We start from the raw sequence: 10,161 nt of genomic DNA on the forward strand, positions 1-10,161 counted from the left end.
TAATTAAACCGCAAATGTCCTGCGCAATTATTATGGCTTTTTTCGTATGCTTAAAAAAAATAAAATAATACAAAAATGAATACAAAAAAAAAAAAAAAACTATTAAGAAAAATTAAATTTACCAGTTTTGTAACATAAAATATTCTGCTACATTTCCATATAAAATATAATACTGTGTACGTTTTTTTAGTACTGTGTAGAGATCACAAAGCAACCGTAGAGGGGAAAAGCGGCTTGGGAATAATTAATAATAATAAAGTAAATATTTCGAATACAAATTTATTAAAAACAAATTGTTTATATATGAAAATAAAAGCAAATCTTTAAATATGTATGTAGTCACGGGTGGCATCAACCAGTTTCCTCAAACGGACGGTGATAGAACGCACAGTCTTCTAAAGGAAACTGTTTGGGATATTACTGAGAATCTCTTACAGTAAATCCAGCGTGCGAGGCTTCGTCCTGTACACCTCCTCCTTTGTGTCTAATAACGACGAAAATGTATTCTCGTCGTTATTAGATTGTCCAAATATAACCTGTTTAAATTCCAGATTAATTTCTCACAGTACCGTGTGCTTTTCTTTCTTTCTTTTTTTTATTTAACGTACTTCAATGATTTGAACCACAACTACACAACAGGTATTGTCAAGCAGCAAGCAACCACAAAACGTCAAAGGTTTACGCCTTAGGCAAATCCATTTAAACTCAGTGTTTTACAAAGTCCTGACATTTAACCCTAGAAAGCACTCCCTGCCTTAAGGCAACTTTATTATAAAGAATAAACGAGTCTCTTTTTAAAATAAGAAATGTCAGAATAATAATAATAAGAGAAAAGATTTATTGCAGCATTTCCTTTCCAGTTGATCAAAGGTTAACTTAGTTTTTATGTTTGTATTTTAATATTGCTTTTAAATTGCTTAACTTTAAGTAAACATTTTTGGTTATCTTTCACATGCTTATTACAATAATTTGCTGGAATCTTAGCTTGTTGATTCTGACAGAACTGGTGTGTTTGAGTCAGGTTTAAAGGCACATGCTTTTTCAGTTCTGCCCAATTTTTTTTGGATAAAATGGAAGAGTTGCATTAGGATGGGGTGTAAAACCTGTGGCAAGTTGTTTTGTGGATCAGATGGCCTACTTTGGCAACCTCTCGATGGAAACAGACCAAAAACAACTTAAAGGCACAGTCAACTGAGTATGAGTAAACTTTTGACCCACTGGACTTGTAATATAGTGATTTACAAGTTAAATGATTTATCTGTAAACTTTCAGAAAAAAAATGCTTGAGTAATGCATAAAATAGACATCCCAGTTTGTTATTATAAAATCTGTGGAGTGGTTAAAAATCAGTTTTAATAACTTCAACCTAAGTGTATGTAAATGTTCGACTTCAATTGTAAATGGAAATTTACAGCTTTATTTTTGACTGTTACAAAACGCTGACACTGAAGGCTTGTTTCATTAATAAACACTTATCTTCAGGTTGGTAAATCATGACTGCATGACAGAATTACTGTAAATGTGAAGCTAAGTTATTGGTGTTTACATCGAAGGATAAGCGTTGAAAATTAGTTATAACAACATCGCAATGACAATAAAATATAGTTGAGATAATTTAGCATGAACAAAAAAAAACACAACATTACAATGAAATTTGTATTTTTATTTGGAGCATTTGTGCTGATTAACATCCATTCACACAAAGTCATTCTAACTTTTAAAAACAAATTAATACCAATGCTGTTCCAACATGACCAAATTACATTGTCAAATTAACATCACCACAATGTTTTGAGAACCAAAAGTGCTAAGAAGTAATTTTTTCATCTTAATGTAAACATCATATTTCTCCCATATGCAGTATGTTCCTATATAGTAAGTTCCTTTTTTGGGGCGTAGTTTACACGACAGTTGAGTCACATGAACTTTAAAAATCTGACCAGTTACATATGTAGAAAAACCATGTCATGTTCTGTTCTAGTGTTAATTTTGTCAGCTATTTTCAATTTAAATCTTATGAAATCATAACATTTAAGCATTAAGATTATTATTAATTTACCCTACAGTCAATCTAGTCCACACCAAACCCATTTTTAACGTTTTTCATGAAATAGGTATTTTAACATTTTTAAATGTATCTTTTCATCTGATGTGTTAGCTAATTATATTTATTTTTAACCATCACAACAAGTGGTGCATGTCCATGTTTTTTTAAACTACAAAACAAATGAATTGACTCACTTGGACCGTTGTAAACACCACATACTGTAGGTGAGGGCACACACCTATGAGACACACACACACACACACACACACAAACTCTCTGTGCACACAGTTGGTGAGTGTGTTTGAGTTTGATTTAAGATGTATACGGTGCCTTATAAAAATGCGCCCAAATATTGTCTCTTCTTTTTGGCTCAAATAATACTGCTCATGCCATAATTAATAAACATCGTATCACAGCGAATTGAGACGAAAAATAAATCTTAATGAAAATAAAGACAGAAGTTTTATTTTTTATTTTTTAACCACATCGTTTATTTTTGTATGCTGATTTCGTTACTGTCACTGTTCATTGATATCCGTAACGTCTCGTCATCATGACATTACAGTATATCTAGCAAACCAACAGGAGCTAACAACAACATGACACAAACCAAGCCAACTAACGCTACATTCATTTCATGAAACGTTTTACATTTTACTATTTACACAATAGCATAAATGTATATAAATGAACCAGTCACAATGTTATAAATTATTCATGACGCAACGTCAGGTGTTAGAGCTAAAGGAACATCATGGCATGCTACATGTTTCCTCTTAATAAAAAGGAGTAGGTTGTTCTGAGTGTAAATGTTGACTTGTCTTCACTAATATACATTCAATATTTTCGATTAGCCTTCAGCTTCAATCCTTCAAACTTTCTTCAATACTGAAACCAGGACAATGTTGCATTTTAAATATTAACAAATATCTTCAAAAACTAAGCTTCAAAACCAGACAATGGGATTAAAATTATCCATGTTATGATATGTGTAAAAATTCATTGTCTGCATTTCTGTAACATGCAATGGTGTGTGTGTGTGTGTGTGTGTGTGTGTGTGTGTGTGTTTATCTGTAAATCCTTGATTGGCTGTTTGCCATCAGTTGACACGTAGTAATGGAGCATTTGTGCTGATTAACATCCATTCACACAAAGTCATTCTAACTTTTAAAAACAAATTATTACCAATGCTGTCCCAACTTGACCAAATTACATTGTCAAATTAACATCACCACAATGTTTTTAGAACCAAAAGTGCTAAGAAGTAATTTTTACATCTTAATGTAAACATCATATTTCTCCCATATGCAGTATGTTCCTATACAGTATGTTTCTTTTTTGGGGCGTAGTTTACACGACAGTTGAGTCACATGAACTTAAAAAATCTGACCAGTTACATATGTAGAAAAACCATGTTATGTTCTGTTCTAGTGTTAATTTTGTCAGCTATTTTCAATTTAAATCTTAACTACTAACAACAACATGACACAAACCAAGCCAACTAACGCTACATTAATTTCATGAAACGTTTTACATTTTACTATTTACACAATAGCATAAATGTATTTAGATGAACCAGTCACGATGTTATAAATTATTCATGATGCAACGTCAGGTGTTAGAGCTAAAGGAACATCATGGCATGCTACATGTTTCCTCTTAATAAAAAGGAGTAGGTTGTTCTGAGTGTAAATGTTGACTTTTCTTCACTAATATACTGTGGCGTGGGCGGGGCGGCGGCTGACGACCAGCATGCCTTGCGGGGATGTCGGTGTGTTCACCATGTTGGGGAAAGGTGTTTTGGTCAGTGGCTTCGGCCCTGTTGTGTGTGAGGGCGGGTGTGACGTGTGAAATGTGCTCCAGTTCAGGCTGACGCTGAATTGGATGTAGGCTCCTGAGTGAAGGTGCTGCCAATGCCATACCTGCTGAGTGCCTAATAAAGTACTCCCAGCCATTGCATTGGGCAGCAATGCGTTCTTCTTCCCGGCGTAAAAACGCTACATTGGTGTCAGAAGTGGGATGGAGAATAACGGGTTCGAGCGCACAAAGGAGGACCTTCTAAAAATCCAAGCGGGCCGCCGATTAGCGGAGCGACTACTCGCGCAGAAGAGGCGCGTTCCCGACGGAGCTAGCGCGAGCACACTACGGCAACCAACGCGGAGCGGGAAGAAGAAAAAAGAGCCGAGCGGCCGCCCGCAGCTCAGTGGCGCTCGGTTCATGAACCTAGCCGGGGACAGGGCTACGCGTCACGGCTAGGCAACGAGCAACTCTCCGGCGTTTCGCGGCGAGGCCGAGGCACGGGACAGCGTACACCAGCAGCCGCTAAACTAGCTCCGGGAGGATGCTTGGGAAGCCGCACTGGGCTTTACATTGACTGTGTGCTGGATGGCGTCTTACTGCGGGCGCTCGTGGACACCGGCTCCACTGTTTCGCTGCTGCGCTCTGGAGTACTGGGGCAAAGCAAGCGTGTTCGCCGACGGCCTGATCCTGCCTTCAGCATCCGCACTGTTGCTGGGGGCTGCGTCAAGGTACGGGCGTGTCGCACAGCGCGAGTCCAGGTGGGTGGCCGAACTTATTCCCACGGGTTCGTTGTGGGGAATGTTGAGGAGGACTGCATTTTGGGGTTGGACATTCTGGAGAGATGGGGTGCGGTGCTGAATTTGGCTAGCAGAACTCTGCGTGGTAACTTCGGGGTAGCCAGGTTGCTCGGACCCAAACCACAGCCGGACAGGTTAGCAGCACACACCCGGGGGGCGGAACTTCCGGTAGCAGACCGAGTGGGAAATCTGCGCGCTAACATAGGCGCTTTACCTCGCCGGCCGGGCAGCAAAGCGCGTGGCCGGTACTGCGAGCAAGTGGAGCGCCGTGTCGATGTAGAACCCTCGACCCAGGACGTTCCCCCCGTGCAGTCCTCCAGGTCCTCCGGTGGTGATCAGCCGTCCAAGCCAGCATGCAGCCGTCTGACAAGATGGCGCCGGTGAGGTCGGCTGCCGTCACGACTGCTCCGACCAGATTTTCTTTGTTTTTGTTCTTTAAGTTAGTTTTTACCGTTTTAAAACCAGTCAAATTACCACCATGGAGTACATTAGTTATGATAGAGACACTCTTGTTTCTATTGGTATACAATGTACTCACAATTCGACGTTTTTAACTCCGGATCCGAGCTGAGTGAGATCCTGAGGGAAAACAAAGGACGCGACGCGAAGCGGCGGCCCCGAGGGAAACGAGCCGGCGTCAGGAACAGGCTGAGAGCCCGTGCACACCGCACACCTCTGCCTATCATCCTGCTCGCCAACGTCCAGTCACTGGAAAACAAGCTCGATGACCTCAGGGCCAGGATAAAGTTCCAGAGAGACATTCGGGACTGCAAACTCCTCTGCTTCACCGAGACATGGCTGAACCCAGCGGTGCCGGACCACGCCATCCAGCTGGCCGAGTTCTTCTCGGTTCACCGCATGGACAGGACACGGGACTCGGGGAAGTCAAGGGGAGGCGGCATGTGTTTAATGGTGAACAGCAGCTGGTGCAACAGCGCGAGTGTTGTTCCTCTCACACGCTCCTGCACACCAAATCTGGAGCTACTGTCCATCATGTGTCGTCCTTTTTACCTTCCTCGGGAGTTTACATCGGTCATAATCAGCGCCGTTTATATTCCACCACAAGCGGACACGGACACTGCCTTATGCGAGCTGCATGAGGCACTCGCACAGCAACTAACACAACACCGGGACGCTGCGCTTATTGTGGCGGGGGACTTTAATAGTGCCAACCTCAAACGAGCAGCGCCAAACTTTTATCAGCATATCACCTGCCCCACCAGGGGCGAAAGGACACTGGATCATTGCTACACCACAGTCAAGGACGGTTACAAGGCACAATCTCACCCTTCGTTTGGTAAATCCGACCACGCCGCCATCTTCCTCATGCCAAAATACAAACAAAGGCTGAAACAGGAAGTTCCGGTTCAGAGGGAGGTCGCGCGCTGGATGGACCAATCGGTGGCCGCGTTACAGGACGCACTCGATGACGCAGACTGGGACATGTTCAGAAACAGCTCCGATGGTGACGTCAGCGTGTTTACGGAAGCGGTTGTGGGATTCATCGGGAAACTAGCGGATGATACCATGGAGAAAAAGACTATTAAAACGTTTCCCAACCAGAAGCCGTGGGTGGATAAAACCATCCGCGACGCTCTGAAATCTCGCACCGCTGCCTACAACACGGGACTCGCGTCGGGGGACATGGAACCATACAAGGCTGCGTCATACAGCATCCGGAAGGCGGTGAAAGAGGCGAAGCAGCGCTACGGGAGGAAACTAGAGTCACAACTCCAACAGAGTGACTCTAGGAGCCTGTGGCAGGGATTAAGGACAATAACGGATTATAAAGCACCAACATCCGGTATGATAAACGCGGACGTGTCTCTGGCAGATGAGCTGAACACTTTCTATGCTCGCTTCGAGGCTGCAGCTAAAGACCCTAGTGATGCTAATGCTAGCGGCGCTAATGGCTGCAGACAGGAAGTCACTGCCAGCACCGGAAGCGCGTTCATCATCACCGAGCACGACGTGAGGAGAGCCTTCAAGAGAGTGAACACCAGGAAAGCAGCAGGACCAGATGGCATCTCAGGCCGCATTCTCAGAGCCTGCGCAGACCAGCTAGCACCTGTGTTCACTGAGATATTCAACATCTCTTTATCTCAGTCGGTGATCCCCACATGCTTCAAAGAGTCCATTATTGTTCCAGTCCCAAAGAAACCTCATCCTGCTTCCCTCAATGATTATAGCCCTGTAGCCCTCACTTTAGTAGTGATGAAGTGCTTTGAACGCCTGGTCAGAGACTTCATCATTTCTTCACTACCAGACACACTGGACCCACTACAGTTTGCATACCGTCCAAACCGTTCCACGGACGATGCAATCTCACATTTCCTCCATACATCACTCACTCACCTGGACACTCGGAGGGGGAATTATGTGAAAATGCTCTTCATCGACTACAGCTCTGCATTTAATACCATAATTCCCTCCACACTCACCACCAAGCTGGAGCACCTGGGACTCAGCTCATCCATGTGTCAGTGGATCTCCAATTTTCTGACTGGCAGACCACAGGCAGTAAGGATGGGCGGCCATGTCTCAGCCTCCATCACTCTCAGTACTGGAGCCCCCCAGGGTTGTGTTCTGAGCCCCCTGCTGTACTCTCTGTACACCTCTGACTGCGTGGCCACTACCAACTCCACCACCGTCATCAAGTTTGCTGACGACACTGTCGTGGTGGGCCTGATCACCAACAACGATGAGACGGCCTACCTGGAGGAGGTTGGAAATCTGGAGAACTGGTGCCAGAGAAACAATCTCCTCCTGAACGTCAGCAAGACAAAGGAGCTGATAGTGGACTTCAGTACAAAGCAGGAGAGGAACTACCAGACCCCCATCATCAACAGGAGCCCAGTGGAGAGAGTGGACAGCTTCAGATACCTCGGTGTTCACATCACGCAGGACCTGACATGGTCCTGTCACATCAACACCGTGGTAAAAAAGGCCCGGCAGCGTCTGTACCACCTCAGACGCTTGAGAGACTTTAGACTGCCCTCCAAGGTGCTCAGGAATTTCTACTCCTGCACCATAGAGACCACCCTGACGGGAAACATCACGACCTGGTTCGGGAACAGCACCATGCAGGACAGACGAGCTCTACAGAGGGTGGTGCGATCAGCTGAGCGCATCATCCGCATCGAGCTCCCTGACCTGCACTCAATCTACACCAAGCAGTGCTGGACCAAGGCCAGGAAGGTCGTGAAGGACCTCAGCCATCCCAACAATGGACTGTTTACTCTGTTGCGGTCTGGGAAGCGATTCCGCTCCCTGAGGGCCAACACAGAGAGACTGAGGAGGAGCTTCTTCCCGCAGGCAATAAGGACTCTCAACCACACCACTAGGCAAAACTAACACAATATTTTCACAATTCTCAAAATCAATCAATCAATCTTTATACATCCATGGACACTATGGACAACTCCACGCACATCACATCTACACTACATGTTCACGTTTACATTCTGGACCATTACACAAAGTCACTTTAATAACCATTGCACAAAGTCACTTTTTCTATGCATACTTGCACATAATTATAGTTCTATGTATACAATATATTTCTATTTTCAGGTTCTATTTTTTCTAGTTAAATTTTTATTTAAATTTTTTATCATATTTCTTCTATTGATATTTATTACTTATAAGTTTTAATTCTCTTTTTAAGGTCACTGGCGGTCGTGTAAGCATTTCACTACATTTCGTACTGTGTATGATTGTGTATGTGACAAATAAAATTTGAATTTAAAAATTAGAAATTTTTACTGCGTCACCCAGAGCGTCACCTGCAGTTGCTCCTCCGGTCTCGCCGGTCTCACAGCTGAACTGTGAACCGCTCATCGCCAGGCAGAAGGGCCCCACCCAGCGCTCGCGGGCACCGCTGCAAGACTTTCGGGTGGGGGCACCTATGGGGCGAATGGGCGTGGACACTCACAGCCAGGGGCGAGATTTTGCTGCTGGCGAGCAGGTGTGGGTGTGTTCCTCCGGAAGAAGGAGGAGGGGGCTCTCGGCTGGGCGTGTGTCTCACTGGGTGGGCCCCTGTGCGGTAATAGCTCGGCTCTCCGATGTCATCTACCGGGTGCGGTTGGCGGGGCGGGTACGAGTTTTGCTCCACCGGGACCGTCTTGCGCCTTACCAGCCGCACGGCGATGAAACATCGAACTCTGTGGAGGCCGGACCGCCTCAGGACTATGTTCGCGTTTATCCCTCACCTGCCAAAGGACGCCGGCGTTCCCACCGCCAGCGCCGACCGCCTCCACGCCTCCGAAACAAAGTTCGTCGAGGTGACCGGGGACGGTCACAGCTCGGGTGGGGGCAGTGTGGCGTGGGCGGGGCGGCGGCTGACGACCAGCATGCCCTGCGGGGATGTCGGTGTGTTCACCATGATGGGGAAAGGTGTTTGGGTTAGTGACTTCGGCCCTGTTGTGTGTGTGTTGAGGTGTGTGACGTGTGAAATGTGCTCCAGTTCAGGCTGATGCTGAATTGGATGTAGGCTCCTGAGTGAAGGTGCTGCTCATGCCATACCTGCTGTGTGCTAAATAAAGTACTCCCAGCCATTGCATTGGGCAGCAAATAAGCTCACTCGTCTCTCCACCATCCTTTCCGGCGTAAAAACGCTACATTGGTGTCAGAAGTGGGATGGAGAATAGTCGCGGCTAGGCAACGAGCAGCTCTCCGACGTTTCGCGGTGAGGCGACGGCGCGGGTGACCGTAAGGAGGCGCTGCGCGAGGTCGAGCGCGCTGAGCCCATAATGGCGGCACATCACGGCGAAAGAGCCGAGCGACCGCCCGCAGCTCAGTGGCGCTTGGTAGGTGAACCTAGCCGGGGACAGGGCTACCCGTCGCGGCTAGGCCTCGACACCGCTTCCGAGATTCCGCAACGACGCCGAGGCCAGGGACCGCCGGACTACCACTGCAACGTTCTCAGGCCTGAGGGACAGCCGGACTACCGCTTCAACGTTCTCAGGCCTGAGGGACAGCGTACACCAGCAGCCGCTAAACTAGCGCCGGGTGGACGGTTGGGGAGCCCCGCGGGGCTTGACATCGACTGTGTGCCGGACGGCGTCTTACTGCGGGCGCTCGTGGACACCGGCTCCACTGTTTTCCACGGGTTGTGGAACTGTGAACCGCTCATCGCCAGGCAGAAGGGCCCCACCCGGCGCTCGCGGGCACCGCTGCAAGACTTTTGGGTGGGGGCACCTATGGGGTGAATGGGCGTGGACACTCACAGCCAGCTCGGCTCTCCGATGTCATCTACCGGGTGCGGTTGGCAGGGCGGGCCATCGAACTCTGGAGGCCGGACCGCCTCAGGACTACATTCGCGTTCACCCCTCACCTGCCAAAGGACGCCGGCGTTCCCACCGCCAGCGCCGACCGCCTCCACGCCGCCAATACAAAGTTCGTCATGGTGACCAGGGACGGTCACAGCTCGGGTGGGGGCAGTGTGGCGTGGGCGGGGCGGTGGCTGACGACCAGCATGCCTTGCGGGGATGTCGGTGTGTTCACCATGTTGGGGAA

This window comes from Clarias gariepinus, chromosome 2, assembly GCF_024256425.1.
Source record: "Clarias gariepinus isolate MV-2021 ecotype Netherlands chromosome 2, CGAR_prim_01v2, whole genome shotgun sequence".
Classification (NCBI taxonomy): Eukaryota; Metazoa; Chordata; class Actinopteri; order Siluriformes; family Clariidae; genus Clarias; species Clarias gariepinus.